At 38.4% G+C, this 17,349-nt stretch overlaps 1 long non-coding RNA gene across 2 annotated transcripts in view; it reads right to left on the reverse strand.

The window, feature by feature from the left end:
* Positions 1 to 7,223: 7,223 nt before the first annotated feature.
* LOC119870884 overlaps positions 7,224 to 17,349 on the reverse strand; it is a 124,009-nt gene continuing 113,883 nt past the window's right edge. Inside the window, exons 3-4 of one of the 2 annotated variants that reach the window (XR_005356459.1) lie at positions 9,781 to 10,061; positions 7,224 to 7,310 (exon numbers count right to left, since the gene is read on the reverse strand). This is a non-coding gene — a long non-coding RNA (uncharacterized LOC119870884). Of the gene's footprint in view, positions 7,311 to 9,463; positions 10,062 to 17,349 lie in introns of those variants that run through there. The other variant, XR_005356458.1, reaches the window with a different exon arrangement.

A 17,349-nucleotide genomic window follows, 5' to 3' on the forward strand; every position in this document is an offset into this window, starting at 1 on the left:
TGCACATGATTTCCTGCCTTTGAGAAATCTTTATGATATTGCTTATTAATCTTCACATGCGTGATAGCATAAAAAAAGTCACTTCTGTTTAGATTCAAGAAAGATTGCCATCAAATCCCAGTACACTATTTACAATGGAGTTTCCATAAAAGCTGTTCAGAAGCCCTCACGATTACATCACAAAAACACAACACATAAGAAAGGAAAAAAAATCAACTTTCAGAAGTCTAAAATAATCACTGAATAGAGCAGCAGTTTAAGAGAGTCACAAGCACACTAAAGCTGCATTGATTTATATTCCACTATTATGAAATTTTAAATGATTACTTGACAGGTAGATCTTTGAAAAAAAAAAGTTTCCATGTAATTATGTAGTATAAATAATATGGTTTAGATAAATCTAGCATAGGAATTAATTTTGAAATATTAATATGGAGGCAAGTCATTGGCCAACTTCAAAGGCATCTATTGTTCAATACGCTCAAGCACTAGCTTGTAATCTTCCCTCTCCAAACCTGGTTCTCTCAGTTTTTTCAATTTGTTAAATTAAACCACGATCTATCATTCTTTATGACAGAAATCATTGTTGACATCCCCACTACTCCCCAAACAGATCCCCTTTAACAAATCCTGTCTGTTTTACGTACTAAAGAGTTCTCATGCCTGTGTAGGTCTCCTCTTCTCCACTACCATCATCGCCCCCTAGTCCAACTATTATCTTTTTGCCTATATTTCCACAGTAATCTCCCAACTACTCTCCTTTCCAATCCTTTTGTCTCACAGTGGCTAGAAATTGCTTTTCAGAATGTCATTCCCAACCTATACCTCTTAAATCCTTTATTCACTTCTTATTACTCCTAAGATAAAGATAGAGTTATTTAAAGTCACCGACAAAATCAACTTTGTCGTCGTCTAGTCCTGCCTACATCCTCTACCTGAAAACACTCTGTCTATCTTTTGGGAGAGAGGATTACTTAACCCCTATGCTGCCTTTTCCTTGTGAAGAGTCCTCTGCTTTGAGTAACACCACTAGCGTGTTGTCTACCCTTGCTCATTCCAGTCTCCATTTACCTGCCACCTCCACCTCTCTTGATTGGTTCTGTGCTCCTCCGAGAAAGAAACAGGCATTCAACATTGACCACCAACCACTACAGCAGAATTGTCTTTATTTTCACCATTCCAGCTTTCTCGCTTCTGCCAGAGACTTTTCTCCATGGTTCTCCCTTTGCTCTGGACATACTTCTCTTCACTTATCACTTCCTATATTTCAGTTCAAGTTCTTTCTTCCTTTTCTTTTTCACTGAGGCAAATCCTCCTTTTATAGACTGCAGGATCAATGCTTACTACATGGCAAGTTCACAATTTTTTTCTAATGATTTGACTACTTACTATCCATCTCTTCACTATTCTAGAAACCCTCTGAAGTCCTGGGCTATCTTGTTTTTTTCTTCACTGAATTCCCACTACCTAGCACAGTTCCCTTTAAATATTTGTTGGTTGACTAAATAAATGAATAAATGAATGTCAGACATTCTTAGATAATGGTAAAAATTATAATAAAAGCTCCTTTTGATATCACTTTCTATGACAATATATACCACAACATTGATCAAATAAGCAGAACTCTCAAGTTGTAAGAAATTTTGGGTGAATTTATATTTATCAAATATTTCATAATTCAGGTTTTTTCCTATTTAGCTTAGATCCCTCCCTGCCCCCCCCACACTATGTTATATTGGCAAGGTTCTACTTTATGTAAATAATTAAATATAAGGAATACCAAAGGAGAGGGCTAAAGACTAATTCATCAATTGATTCATAAAATAGTTGCTAAGTGCCATTCCTACATTTGGACAAATTGCTTAACTTCTGGGTGGTAAGCCTCATTTCTTTAAATGTGAAGTTAATATCTGTATCACATGACTACCATTGTGCTAAAAACAAGATAAAGTATGTGAAATTGCCCTGCATATCACTTGTTCATTGTAGGCTTTCAATGATGACTTTTCTTTTTGTGGTATAACATGTAACACTATTTTATTTTATTTTTACAATAGCCAAACAATTAGCCAAACAACAAAAGAGTTATTCCCATATCTCTATTTCATAGATCATAAGTCTCAGAGAGTTTAAGGGGCTTGTTAACATTTCCCAGGAATTAACAACAGAACTCATGATAAAATCAGTTCTCCTGATTTCTACTCCACTGTATAATTATTTTTAATGAGGAACATGTGGTCAGAACTTAAAATACTGCAACCTGAGTCTTATCAGAGTTCAGAAAAGAGAGAGATGTCACTGTTTAATAACAATGGAGCTAAACATTAGGCCCAATGAACCATTTTGACATTTCTAATCAGCTGAGATAATACCTTTTCTCTAGGTTTGAAAGATTTGAAAGTAAAATAGCCTCTGGAATTAAACAAAACAATAACAAATAAGCAAACTAAAACAATAACTGTATCCCATTCCAGAAACAGGAGAAGAAGGTAAGAACTGGAATTTGCTGACACACTTTTTTAGTCTCCAGTATTTTATTTTTTATTCTATTTTATTTTATTTTGGTTTCAGGAGTAAAATTTAGTGATTCATCACTTACCCATAATACCCTGTGCTCATCACAGCAAGTGCCTTCCTTAATCCCTCTCACCAGTTTATCCCATCACCGTCTACCTCCACTCCAGAAACCCTGTTTGTTCTCTATAGTTAAGAGAGTCTCTTATGATGGGCCTTCCTCTCTCTCTCTCTTTTTTTTTTTTTTGACACATTTTGACTTTATTTTTTTTCTTTTCCAATTTGTATTTTGAAATATCTTCACGCTAATTTGCAGCTATTTTATTTCACATGCTTTGAGTGTTTACTGCCTCCTCCTTCTGAATGATCTTTGCCTTTCCTGATACTCCACATATAGGTTCTTGCAATTACTACCCTCTCACTTCTTACCTCTCCATTACCCAAATTTCTTCATCACTTTCCCCAATTTCTATTGGCATCTTCTCTGCGTCCTTAACAATGAGACTTCCTTGTTATGCACTTCCTTAATTTACGTATGTTTTTATACAATATTCACTACCAAGACATCTGCTCCCTTCCAGTCATTAGAAACATGTAGAAAGAAAAAATATTCATTTCTCCAATGAAAACCACTTAAATGGTTAAGTAAATTCATTAATAGAAATTCTCCATTACTTTTTGTTCCCTTTGTTCTGACTTATCCACTACCACCTAATATCTTCAGGACTATATTTCTGCCCTCTCTCAAATATTTACAGAGTAGCTGTACGTCTTGGGTTTTTACCTCCTTGGGATTGTAAACAAAGAGACAAGATGATGGTGAGAGATATGTAGATAAATACATACATACACGGAGTGTACATTTGTGAGTATCTGTGCATGTATTGTGTGCTTCCGTGTATGCGTGTAGTGCCTGTCCTCAAAGATCAGAAAGAGAAACAAATAATTATAATTTAAAATATCAATGAAAACAAAGTACAATCTATTTCTTTCTCTAATGACCCTTAGGCAGTATCCACTGAACTGAACTATATGAAATTGTCAATATTCAATGGTTTATGACCACATAAGGAAAAAAATGGCTTTGCCATAATATTTAACCTAATCAAAGCATCGAAACCATTTGTCAAAAAGGAAAAAAAAATGTCATCCCCAAACTAAACCCAGCTGTTCTTTCACCATGAAATGAGATAACTGAATTACTTCACTTTTTAAATGAATTAATGGAACTGACCTGCTTGGGCCTTCCATAGAAGCATTTTAATTTAAGCAAACTTTAGTTTCAATGCTACTTTACTCACATACGGAGTGTAGTTAATATAAAGTCAAAGGCCAGTGACCCACTAATTGGTGCTCCCTTTTGGCGTCTTCCAGTGGAGCATGCACAGGGAGAAAAATCTGCGTGGTTGCCTTAAACGCGCACTTTTGCGCTCCCCCAACCACTACCCCACCTCTCTCTCTCTGACTGTGCTCCAAGGCAAACTTAAGCAAACGTTTTTCTTTTTTTTTTTTCCACAGTCAGGCAACATTTATCCTAACCAACATTTACCCAAATCGATACATTTTAATTGAAACTAATGGCAGTTAGCTTAAACCAACAGATTTTTCACTGGCCTAAGTACATTAAATCAATGTATTTCTCAAAATTGCTATATCTATGTAAAACAATGCATTTTCATTTTATCCAGGACACATTTTTATTCCACTCTAATCTGCCAAGTTAAAGAGTCAGACTGAAGTAATAGATTTTTTTTTCATACCAGCCCTAAGATCTTGAATGAAAGAAACATATTAATCATTCAGATATATGAATTCGATTTTCATTCGATTTAATGTAACAGACATTTATTGAGCACCTACTGTTTGTGAGATACTGTGCTTGACACTCTGGAGAGTACAAAGTGATTAAGATAGAGTTCCTGCCCACAGAAGCTCATAATTTAGTGGTGAATACTTCCATGGACAGGATTAATTATAACATAAGACAAACAGCAAGGGAAATGCAATGGAGGAAGATATTAACTATGACTGAGGGGTTCAGGAGGAGCTATGAAGGAGGTTGCATTTAAGCTCATCTTTGAACAATAGATACCCGTAGTGGGAAGAACGTGCTAGATAGATTGGATGGCTGGGATGATATATCAGTTTGATAATACCAGCTATTATAACTAAATATACCTCCTAAATGTTCAATAGCTTAATGAAATAGAAATTAATTTCTCACTACACAACAGTCCACAGTGGCTGTTCCTGGTCAGGAATCAACTATCCTTAACTGATGTTTCTAGAATGAAGGGTCCTTTCCAACTGGTGACTTTAACATCTCCTAGGACTTCAAAAACTCTGCATCCAGCAAGTAGAAGGAAAAGAGCTTGGAGAACACACATTTGCTTCTAACAGCCTTAGCTGAGAGTGATACCAGTCACTTCATCCTTTGTTCCGTGGGTAGAAACTCGATGCAAATGGACTGAAGATGTAGATCGTACCTGAAAAGCTACACCCTAGCGATAACTGTATACTATAGAAGAAGGAATATGAACTTAAGTGGACAGCCAGTTACTCTGCCACAGAGACACCAGGTGAGAAATACAGAGGGTTATGAATGTGGCATAAAAGACATATAGGGAATATTTTAGGAGGTTGGATAGGCCAGAGGATGAAGAGTTTTGTACATCACCCTAACTATTAATTCTACACATATTGGGAGCCACTGAAAGAGATTAGTTTTCTTACAAAAGAGACCCCAGATGGAGCTGGAGTGGATTTTGCTAAGTGAAATAAGTCAGTCAGAGAAAGACAAATCCCCGATGATCTCACTCACAGGTGGAATTTAAGAAAGGAAACTGATGAACATAGGAGGAAGGGGCAAAGAAAAAGAGGAGAGGGAAACAAACCATAAGAGACTCTTACTGATAGACAACAAACTGAGGACTGATGGAAGGAGGTGGGTGGGGGATGGGCTAGATGGGTGATGGGGATTAAGGAAGGCACTTGTGATGAGCACTGGGTGTGGTATGTACCTGATGAATCACTGAATTCTACTCCTGAAATCAATATTGCATTGTATGTTAACTAAAATTTAAATAAGTGAATAAATAATAAAATTACAAATTAATAAACGAGACCCCACAATGTCCCCCTCATGCCTTCCATCATAGGAGGACAGAGTGAGAAGTTAGCAGTCCACAATCCAGAGAGAGCCTTCACCAGTACCTGAGCACACTAGCACCCTGATCTAAAACTTATAGTCTCTAGAACTGTGAGAAATACATTTGCATTGTTTATAAGCTACCCATTCTGTGGCAATTTGTTACAGCAACTCAAACCAACTGAGACAGACCCCTATTTAATTTTCTAACCCATCAAATGAAAAAAGCAGTGCCTCTTTGAGAGGGTGGTTTACCCTGTGGTTTACTTCTAGATTACCCAAGAGGACAGTAATGGGGACTTTTATAATTGTTTCTTTTAAAATGAGAATATATGTTTATGTCACCTAGGTTTATAAGCTTAAGTAGAACAATTCATGAGATGGTAATATAGCCGTCACTTTTTGAGGAACTACAATACACTAGGTGTGCAATGTACACTATTTCTAATCCTTACATTTTAAAAACCTGGCCTTCAGATAGCCTCCCCTACCCTCTTCATTCATTTTACTAAATTCCATCACTGTGATGTGAGTAAACTGCTTAAATGCTCTGTTTTCAAGAAGATGCACCTGCACTGCAACTGGGCAAAGCTGGCAATTGCATGCCTAATCGGGCACACGATTGCACACTGACAACATGCCAGCATTTCCAGCAGGTGGGCCCATGAGAAATGAAATTAACTCTTACCTTGACAAGAGCCTGCAAACAAGTATTTGGTCCTCAGCTAGGGTTCGCTGTCCTCTCTTTGAGCATTCCATTACATACACAAGATTATTTGCTGCTTTATTGCTTACCTACAATTTACTCATGAATTTATCTGTGTTAATATGATTTATTGAAAATCATCTGGTTTGCAAAGCTTTGGATCTCCATTTTTTTGTCTTATCACATTCCTAAACCATAACATGTGACATATACATTGGCTATAAGTACATATGTGTTTGTTTATAAAAGTGGCACATTCTCTAACAATGAGAAAAAAATCCCCTTCACTCCCTCATCCTCAATGAATTTCCTGATAGTGTTTCCATCTTGCCAAATGGAACATTTCCCCCTCTTTGCCTCTCCCAGTACAGCTGATTTGATATGGTTGATTAAGAAGAAGAGACCTTCCTACTTCCTGTTCTGAGAAGGGAGGGATCATGTCTTATGTTGGTTTTTATAATGATTATGGCATCTGAGAATGCAGGTACTTTATCTTCAATTTTCAAGACCTATGAGGCTGCTGCCAATGAGCTTATTAAAGGCCACTGAGAAACTGAGCAGAACCAAGTACCTGGATTTGATCTATTGACTTGATTCCTTTATGCAAATTTCAAAATACAAATATCAGTTATGGGGCATTAACTATAGAATTTCTTTAATTTATCACCATATATGGTTCTTGTTAACTTCCTACAGGCATGCAGAAGTGCTTTACACATCTGAACTTTGGAACAGGGAACTCTGGGTTAAAGTCTTTGTTCTATCACTTATCGATTATGTGATTGAGAACAAGCACTAAACCTCTGGAGTTGCAGCTCTCTTTTCTGTATAAAAAAGGAATAATAGTTAACTTACAATTTATTTTGATGATTAAATATGTTCCATATTTAGAGTCCATCACAATGTCAGCCACCTAATAGTCTTTAAAATGTTGATATCAATCTGTAAAAATATATGACATAAGCTTAATGTTTACATACTAAAATTTATATGACACATATTAAATATATAACACAAAACTGAGTGGGACCTTTTTTTAAAGATTTCTATTTATTTATTCATGAGAGATACACACAGAGAGAGAAGCAGATACATAGGCAGAGGGAGAAGCAGGCTCCATGTAGGGAGCCTGACGTGGGACTCGATCCCAGAACTCCAGGATCATGCCCTGAGCCAAAGGCAGATACTCAACCACTGAGCCACCCAGTCATCCCTGGGCTTTTCTTTTTGCCCTGGATTTAGTGCTTGAGGCCCAAAGTTGAAGACAAATTGGTACTGTGTTGCCTACATGTAAAAAGAGAACTTGTAGTAATTGTGTCCTGACATCATCTACTGAGTCATATTTTGGGGAAAAGAACTGGCCCTACTTTCAGGTGCCCAAAAGGAATGTTCCACTAACAGCTTTCTGGGTCTTAGAAACTAAGACCAAGAAGACAAAGTTAGCTGAGAATGACTGGCATCCTAGAGACTGTAGTGTTTATGGTTAGAAAGGAGGTGCTCCTCCACTCCTTTGTGAAACTGTCACAATGTTAGAAGCACTCGTCCTAGAGACTAGTGTTGTCCTAAAGGAGGAAAGACTTGCATCTCCATTTCCTGCTAAATGACTGAGAAACCACAGAAGCAATGAAAGTGAAAGTGAGTTGTTGGAGAGAATGACTTGCATTTTCTGAAGACTAGGAGTTTATAAGAACATAGAGCCTGGGGTCCAGGTATTGTCAGGAGATTGCTGAATATGAGAGACTTGCTTTTGACAACAACAGGACAAAAAGGGATCACAATATCGTCTGCTTAGGGAAAAGATGGGGCAACTTCCCGCCTCATCCCAGTTTCCTGCAACCCTTAAAGGACATTGATAAGGAAACCAGTTATTCCTGATTCCAGAGAGCCCAAGCGCTTTGAGGTACCTTATGCTGGCCAAGTCTTAAAAACTAAGAGAGCATTTTGGAGGCATGGATCACTAGTAAGAGCTGAAGAGAAGCATGACTGCTCTCTCTAAATGGGTTAACTGTAGTAGAGAATTCTAAATTAAGGCTGATCACTGCCTCAACAAAGCTACATGAACTAACCATGTGGAAGCCAATCCGCTGGCAGAGATACCAACAACGAACAAAACGGACCAAGCCAGAGTTAGATTAGGGATGCCTCCCCACAACTAACAAGCTTGAAAAAAATGATGTCTTCCTCACCTATTTCCCTTCCCATCCTTCACACAAGAAGCTTTAAAAGGGAACAGATACTAGAATAGGATGAAAAATGAAAACGAAGGCCCTTTTCAACCTCAGATCTCTTTAAGCCACAGGTTAACTGTGTGCTGAGGGAAATGATGAATGATAATAATGAAAATAATAATTATTATAATGATAGCTAACACTTCTATCTCTTTCATTCTATACCAGGCAACATTCCAGGTTCTTCATGTATAGAAAATCACAAGAGCCATATGATGTAGCCTATTTTCCTATCTCCATTTCACTGCTGAGAAAATGGAGCTCATTTGAGTGTGAGTGACTAACCCAAGAAACCAGAGCTAATAGATGGGGCTCTTGGATTGAAATTAATAGAGTCTGTCTCTAATATTTGCACTCCTAAACTGCAGTTTAGAATTGTAATATGGGCTGAGATTCTAATATTCAAAATGTATACAAATTTTCATTGAAGGACATGAGAAGACAATTTGACAGAATAAGTTTGAAGACAGAGATCGAAGGAAAATAAAAGCATTGCATATGTATACCGTACCAAGTTAGCTGCTCAATAAACTCTCAATAAGCTGATTTTAAAAGTATAGTATATATGATAAATGGTACACACATATAACATATACATTGCAAATTGGAGGCTCACAAGGGCACCCAATAAATTTTTGTTAAAAGAATAATATTTGCTGATATAACAATAATTACTGTAATGTGTATCATTCGCTACTATAATGGGTAACATATGTGAAATTCTATGCAAATGTCCATAATTGAAATTATTGATCACAAGATATTGGATTTATCTTTATTTCTTAGATGTTTGCCATGAGCTTTCTTTATTGAAAAGCCCGAGAAGATAAACACAGATGCACCCTCTTAAGAAAACAAACTCTCATTTTTTATTTTTATGTCATTACAATGGAAATGGTAGATGCTTGATCACAAGGGAAGTTTAATATTAGATTGAAGAAAATATTAAAAAGTACAGACACTGGCTAAAACAAGTCTATACAGGCACAGGGGAGGGTCCTGGTGACATGCTAGGTCTTCTCCACATCTAATTTTGATAATATGATTGATGATGTGATTTCTCATAAGTGGTGGAAAGAAACAACATCAAAACTAATCACATTATGCTGGCATTTGGAAGTCTAAATAAAAGGTATGTGAACTCATTACAGGAAGATATTTTTTCATTTGAAATTTAAATTTACCAGCCCATCCATATTTGTCTGGAAAACTTGTGAATTTGTTTGTAGATGAAAATGACCAGAGTTGAGCAATCAGTTCCAACTGATTACGGTTTATAATAGGCAGCACAGGGACTTCCTGGCGGTTACAGATCTGCCTTTACAATCCCAAGAATCGGGAGGAGGATGCCATGCTCTGAATCTTCATAACCGTGTTTCGCTGTCCCTTCAAACAAAGAAACGGCCCTCCAGATGCTAATGGAATTTCTCTTTGCAAATTTAGCTTCTTCTGTGGTTTTATTTTTCTGTAAAATGGAAATGTTTAAGAGTTTTAAGTTGAGAGGATAGTATGCCTTTATTTCATAGACGTTTCAATGATACAGTCATGGCTGTGTGGCAGTCTCTACCAAGGGGGAAATTAACTTTAATATAAAAACACGCAGCTAGGAGAACTCAAGAAGTCTATCATTTTTCCAATATGCAGTATTCAAACCCCACAGTTGCACACCCTACACTTAAGCTATCAAGAAATTTAGGCTATTTGAAATGTTACAAATGTGCAAGCAATACCCATTATCCTAGATGGGCGATACAATTTATGGAAGATATAATAAATAGAGGGAAATTTAGTATGTTTGTTCAATATAGAGTAGGTAATTGAAGTACAGGATCCAAAGTAAAACCATAAACAATAATTAGATAGTGGCAATGTGGAGAGTTGGCTGTGACCCACATAATAATACAGCTGAGCCTCAGCAAAGACAGAAGCTGGCTTGCAGTTGGAAGCAGATTATAAAGGGAATGTATGTTTAATAAACATCTGGAGAAACTGTGATAATATCCGAAGAGGAATCTTCTGAAGGAGGGAACTCTCTAATCTTAACCTTACAATCTTAATTTGTGGAGGAACATATGATTACGTAGATGTTATTATGTACATCTGGCGTGGAGTTAGCGTGATGTCGCTGGGAGCCTCAGCATTGAGCAAATTGCAGTAAAAATGTGTACAGTTGCTCAGTGCAGATAGTAGCACTAAAAGTTCTCTTCAAGGTTGTTGTACTCTTTAGGGTCTTGGGTGCGAATAATAGAAAGAGAGGCTGTCTACTTTAAGGCGAAAATAAAATTTAAAGGAGGGACACAAGAAGCTCACAGCATTACTGGGGGGTTTGAGGAAAGGATTTGAAAAATGAGAAGGCCCAGGCAGCAGGAACAAAGTGAACAATGCGCTGTCATTTCCGTTGGAAGACGCATTTTCTAATTAGTGTCTACCGCTCACTCAGAAGCCAAACTACCGGGAGAGAACCCCTGATGGATTGATGGTGAGGTGAATGTGCACCCCTCATTGCATAGAACAGGGAGGGGTAGAATATGTTCCTTGAATCTTTCCTCAGGAGGTATATGCTTTCTGATGCTTATTACATAATCAAATTATAGGTATAATCATATCAGAGATAATTTATCTATTATGTAGTAATATGTAACATAACACGTACCATAATAATATATTTTAAAAATACTCTAGAAAGCGCTAGGATGCAAAAGCTCCACCTTTCAGGAATCTCTTTCAGACATGAATCATTGAAGGAAGTAGGAGGAAAAAAAGCAGTACAAGATAGAGCCCAAAGAGGTAGCTGCTACTACCCTCATTTTACACGAGTGGAGAGAAACCTAAGAGAGTAAAATAAGATGCCACATATTAACAGTCTGAAAGGAAGGAAATGAATATCATGCCTAATGTACAATGAGGCAGTTGAGATGGGCATAGTTTATTGACAAAATTGGGAAAATTTTGAGACTGAAAGCATCGCCATTAATATTTTTGACAGGACAACAGGTTTAGACACAAGTATCCTCGGCATATCATATCCTTGGCATATCAGAATGCAACAAGCCTGAAAAAAAAAAAAAAACACTACATCATACAAAGGACACAGTTTACTGGCTTTGGTCACTTTGGTCAGAAGCAACCAGAACAGAGCTGCCCCAATAGAACTTTCCACAATGATAGAAATATTCTATATCCAGGTGTCCAACATGAGGAATCTGTCCAAAGTCTGGCAGTCACTAACCACATTTGGCTATTGACCCCTTGCAATGTAGCTAGTGTGACTAAAGAACTAAGTTTTTGTTTTGTTTTAATTTTATTTATTCATTTGAGACAGATAAACAGAGAGAGAAAGTGCACGTGTGAGCTGGGGGAGGAGCAGAGGGAAAAGGGGAAGCAGATTCTTCACTGACCAGAGACCCCGATGTGGCCATGGTGTGGGGCTTGATGCTGGATTGATCCCTGGATCCTGGGATCATAACCTGAACCAAAGTCAGACTCTGAAGCCATTGAGCCACTCAGCCACCCCTAGAAGTAAATTTTTGATGTATTTAATTTTAATTAATGTAAACAGCTACATGCCTCATGGCTACCCATAAGGAGAGGTCAGAAGTAGACTTACTTAATGTTCACTAGATTTTTATAGCTATTTATTATAGCACTCTGAGAGGTGTTTTAACACGGGACTTTATCAAGACAATGGGTGTCATTAGACAAAAAAATGAGTACGTGAAAAAAACATACAACTAGAAAGGGGCTGGAGGACTGAAACTTTTTTTTCCCTAATGCATTGCACTGATACTAACAGGCAGCTCATGGTATACACAATCTACCACATACAACCAATGACACTAAAACCAATCATAAGCAGCGTCATGACACCTGTCTGTTGACTATGGGATGTCACAGTGATGGCAAATTGCAATAAAAGTTTCTAGACACCTTTCATTTGTACACCAGCAACAAACAGTGTGTGTATCAACTCCAGTCCATAGATCACGTGGCAAGGGGCCCTGCTATAGGTACAATAACTCAGGTATAAACCTACCATGTTCATAGAAGCTATTACAAAAGATGGGAAGATGGGGAGGAAGAAGGAGAAATCAGCTCTCCATTTTAATGGCCCGTGTATTAGATACACAGCATATTACTTGCACCCTGTTCTTACTGAGATCACTAATGGACATTTACATTCCCAGCAAATAAAGTGCTCTATCGTTCAGCTCCACTGGATCCAATGCAGAGAATCCAGATGGAAAAGCTCTGCAGCTGTTGTGGGGTAGAGCTGAGGGAAGCGGTTCTCAGTTTGCCCTTACAGATCGCTCAGATAGGAAAATAAGTGGGAAATACTTAGATTTCTAGTCGGCAGGAGGGTAAGGGGATCAATGATAACGGTAACTAGGGGGTAACAATGTAGTATCCTGAAAGAGAAAATCTGCTAATCACTTTGCTGGGGAAAGTTAATGTTGTTTTTACAGTTTACTCACTTTGATCCCAAAGATTATCAACATGTCAAGCCAGATCATATCCCCTTGGCCATCTTTTATAATGGAAAGGCAAATTTAACAAATGTGTTTATGAGATATATACATATATGTATGCATATATACATATATATATTTAAAGATTTTTTATTTATTTATTCATGAGAGACACAGAGAGAAAGAGAGAGGCAGAGGGGGAAGCAGGCTCCATACAGGGAGCCCGACATGGGACTCCATCTCCGGTCTCCAGGATCACGCCCTGGGTTGAAAGTGGTGCTAAACCGCTGAGCCACCCGGGCTGCCCTGTTTATGATATATTTCAAAAGTGAATAAAGAAATGTATTTTCTCTTTAAAAAAAAGTATTTTTTATTATAAACATAGATGAAATGGACATATGTTTATTGAACTGAGGCAGGAGGGACCCACAACACTAATGAGTAATTTTTGTACAATGTCCATGATTTTGCAGCTCCTCAGAATTCTTTCTGATAATTTTACACATTATAGAGTGCTACTTGCTATAAAAAATATAAAGAAAGAAAGAAAGAAAGAAAGAAAGAAAGAAAGAAAGAAAGAAAGAAAGAAAGAAAGAAAGAAAAAGAAAGAAAGAGTGGCCCCTAATATTATCCCTAATCCCAGCATCTAAAGATTAGGGGCACCTAGGTGGCTCAGTCAGTTAATTGTCCTGACTCTTGATTTCGGCTCAGGTCATGATCTCGGGGTCGTGAGATGAACAGAGGTCCTAAGAAGGTTCTCTCTCTCTCTCTCTCTCTCTCTCACCCTCTACCATTGCCCCTCCACTCCTGTCCCTCAAAAAACGCAAACACCATATTTACCTTGTGGTGTATCGGATGCTATTCTTGCAAGAACACCTATTTTTGTGCTGGAAATAAGTCTGCTTTCCTAACAGTCCCACTTCGCAGAGCAATACGTTCCTGTGGGAAAGGAGGCTTCCAGCGCTGGAGCCGCACTCTGAACAGCAAGCTTTGTTGATGCACCCACTACAGAGTTGGACTCTGCTGTAGGTCTTGTGAATAAGACCCTGATACTCACAAAAGAAGAACTTATCTGGGGGTTTTTGGTTGGTTTGTTGGCTCAGCGAGAATCCATTCTTAAGTCATATCTGAATTTCTGTAAATTCAGAATTAGTGGGGTCCGCGTTAATGAGGTTCGATTGTATCCCAGGCTATTGATAAAATTGCCATGCCCCAGATTCAACGCATGCCTCCCGCAAGTTAGACTGCTGCTTCCACACGGGTTGAAGAGGGCAGCTTCTTCCTGGTACACAACATCAGCGCTTTTTAATTACACTATTATGTGGTGTAAGGTGGACCTCTAAGATGACCTACCCGAGGAAGTCAGCACTTTTTGAGTAAGCACCAGCATATTTTTTTACTTCGCTCTGCAGCCCCCTATTCACTTTCAAATGGATCAGGTTTCCTTTCTCTAGATCTTTAGCTTTTGTCCATTAGAGTTTCCCCCAAAGACCATTTTATCAAACAAAGCAAAACACTTTAGAAAAGATTGTAAGTTCTTTTCAGAGTTATAGCTTATGCTTTGTTTATGTATAGTGAACACTTACTGAGTTAGCACTCCCCAAAGGAAAATCTGGGGAGATATCAGAAAAATGTTTTCGGTAATTGCTACTTGGTCTGATCTCCTGGTATTTTGTGGTGTTTTATGCAGCATTAATGGTATCGCCTGAGATGCTCAGGGTACAAAAGAACTTCTAAGTACAGGTCCATTATCAAATATAAGGGAGTCATTTTCAAATCTCTGAGGGAATCAAGGGAGTTGGTATTTAAACGCTGTTCTTGGAGCAATGTGACAACAACATGCCTCGAGAAGATTTAATACACTTTAATGTGTGTGTGTGTGTGTGCGAGTGTGTGGACACGCATCCCTAATCACAAATGCGATGGGTAAAGATCCAGTACCTCTCTGTCAGGCACGCAGAAATTTCTCATCACATTATGATTATTATTATTTATTATTATTTTGCTAAACCAGCCATTAACTTTCAGTATCCTTCTAACACATGTTCGGAATTTATGTAAATCTGGGAGCTACTGAAAAGCCTTTCAATTTCATTTAATTTGCTCTCCAAATTGTTATTTGGGGTCTTTACAGCTTAACTGTTCTCACTTGCAAATACTTGGCAGGGAGAAGGCCCAAACAAGCCTACCTCTCTTACCACCGTGGGTCATTCCTTAAGTTCCACTGCCCAGTGAACAGACTCTTCCTAGACCTGAAATCTGGTCTCATCCATTGGTGATAAAAATGCCCACTCATTCGGTGGAAACAGAAGCATCTCCCAGTTTCTGTCATACAGGACACACTGTATTCTTATTCCATATTGTGTCTTTATTTTGCTGTCTCTTTGTTCTTGGATTCACTAAGTGCCTCCCACTAGACTGCAGAAGCTCCGGATGGATTCACCTGCATCTGGTCACTACTTCTGCAGGACTGGGGGTGCAGTCTCTGGAATTCTAGCTCAGGTGGGCCCTGAGAGCTGCTTTCCCGATGGTAGGTGGAAATGTGACGTATTCACGGTTCAGAATCTGGATGCTGAAGTTCATTGGCTTGACTCCTACCGGCTGGGTTTTAACCTAGGTAACCTTTTCCCTCTCTTCTGCAAATTTCCCCTTCTCCCTTCCTAGCCTTTTGTTTGGGGAACCGGGTTACCACCCTGAAGACATGACAAAGGAGGCCGGCAGCACCTACACAGTGCCTGTCAAAATCGGCTAGATCCTGTGTTTCCCTATAAAAGCCCCAGCCCCTTCCTTCAGGCAGGCTTGTGGTTTTGAAGGCCAGAGCCTGCTGCGGCCTCCTTTGGCTGGAAAAGCAATAAAGCTTCTTCCTCTCAATACCCAAACTCTGTCTTCGCCTTACAGATTTTGGTTCTGGAGCACAGAGGCAGTTTTCAACACCTTCAGAAAGAAAAGACAAGGGGAATACAGGCCTTTAATCTCTAAAACCATCTACCCACTGAGTGTGCTATGGACCTTGAGATCCCAAAGTCATATTCCCCACGCCCTTGGATATTGAAGAACATGTGTGAAAACAGCAAAATAATAATAGTAAATTAGATGATCATCGTTAATATAGATTGAGTCATTTCTAGGGAGCAGAGGCTGTCATAATACTTAACTCTATGATCTCATTTAATTATGTCAGTATTAAAAATAGTACCTAATATTTACTGAGTGCTGACAATATACAGTCAACATTCCAGATGCTTGATTTAAGCTCAAAAAAAAAAAAAATCCTTTGACGTAGATACATTGTGACATCCACTTTTAAAAATCAGGAATCAGAGGTACAATAAATGAATAATTGGCACAGATGCACAATAAATAAGGCTAATTTGTCCAATGTTATATTGCTAGTAAACAACAAAGTCAGATCAGGAACCTGGACGGTCTGAGTCAGGTATAGATCCTGTTATTGCTCAAAGTCACCAAAGAGTGTTTTATCCCCATCCCCTATCCCGCCTCTAATCTGAGTGTTGATGTGTCTATAAAAGAAAAAGAATAGCATAACTATGTCAGTGATTTGAGTGTCTTCAACGTGTGAACAAAAGTAGTTGTGTTTTATGTGTCAAAAGTGCGACTCTGGTTTCAGCAAACATTAAAAGTGATCAAGAGAATAGGACTGGTGGTGAGTGTGTTGGTTCAATGCTTGGCTTCAAATCCAGTTCTACCAATTCTTAGCAATGACTTCTGGGTTCCAGCTCAGCTTCCTTATCTTCCAGCAGGCCTACTAGTGCAGTACCTTCTCATAGATTTCTCTGAATTAATGCAAGTTAATGTGTTTAAAATATAACCCTGACGGAGTCAGCAATGTATAGGTTAGTTAATATTATCATTTGGCTCCATTATGCAGAGCTAGAATCAAAAGGGGAAGTTTCTGTGAACAGATTTCAACTCACAAAATAGAACTTATTCAAAAGACTGTCCAAAGATAGAACTAGGAGAAATGAGCTCCTCTTAATAGAGGCATCCAAGGCACTGGGGTTTGGTAAGGAATCTGCAAGGTCTATTTATTCCCTGGATCGCTGTCAGACCAGTCCACTCTAAACTGGCTTCTAATTCAGAGGTTTTCTATTCCCATGATTACCCTTCATCATTTTTGTCAAAGGTGAGCGCCTTACTGCCAATGAGCGTGTAAGAACGAAGAAGAAATAAAGGCGCTAGAACAGTGAGGTACCGTGGAAAAAGACACAGGCTTGAGGCAGCTGAGCATTTGACCTTGTGACTTTGGGGAAATTCCTTAACTGTTTT

This window comes from Canis lupus, chromosome 3 (assembly GCF_011100685.1).
Source record: "Canis lupus familiaris isolate Mischka breed German Shepherd chromosome 3, alternate assembly UU_Cfam_GSD_1.0, whole genome shotgun sequence".
Classification (NCBI taxonomy): domain Eukaryota; kingdom Metazoa; phylum Chordata; class Mammalia; order Carnivora; family Canidae; genus Canis; species Canis lupus.